A 612-nucleotide genomic window follows, 5' to 3' on the forward strand; every position below is an offset into this window, starting at 1 on the left:
CGTTTTCGCATAATGCCCCTCTTACGCACGCACAAGCGCCTTCACGCAGGTGCGCACACCCGTCTTGTCGTCCTGCACACCTGCGTATCTTGTCCGTTCTCGCGTGCTTACTCTGTGGATGTTTTTGTGGCTGTATTTTTATTTGTGTGTGAGTGTGTGTATTTCCTCCTACTATAGTTGGCGTCAATGTCTGCCTGTGTGTGCATTCTCCGACTGTCTTCACTCGTTTTGCCCGGCTGCTGTCTCGCTCTGTCCATCTTGTCCCTTTCCCTTTCTTCCCCGCCCTCCCTCTGCTGCAGGCGTATCGCTGATGTTCGCGTAATCATGCGTGTGCGTGTGTATTGGTGTGTCTAACTGTGCAATAATGCACTCGCTCGGGGCTTCCAAGCCCTCCTCCCTCCTCCTCCGGACTCCGGTCACCTCCTCCTCGTTCGCGGCACTCTGCACTACATTTTCTCTCTGTCTGCCTCCATTTTTTTTGTTGTTGTTGAGCGCACGCGCTGTTGGACCACTTCGCCAGGCCTTGGTTCAAGAGAGCCGCCCATTGCCACAATGCGACACGTATATACACATCTTTGCACACAAACAACAGAACATTTTTCTTTGATGACA

The sequence above is a fragment of the Leishmania mexicana genome, chromosome 34 (assembly GCF_000234665.1).
Source record: "Leishmania mexicana MHOM/GT/2001/U1103 complete genome, chromosome 34".
NCBI classification, from domain to species: Eukaryota; Euglenozoa; class Kinetoplastea; order Trypanosomatida; family Trypanosomatidae; genus Leishmania; species Leishmania mexicana.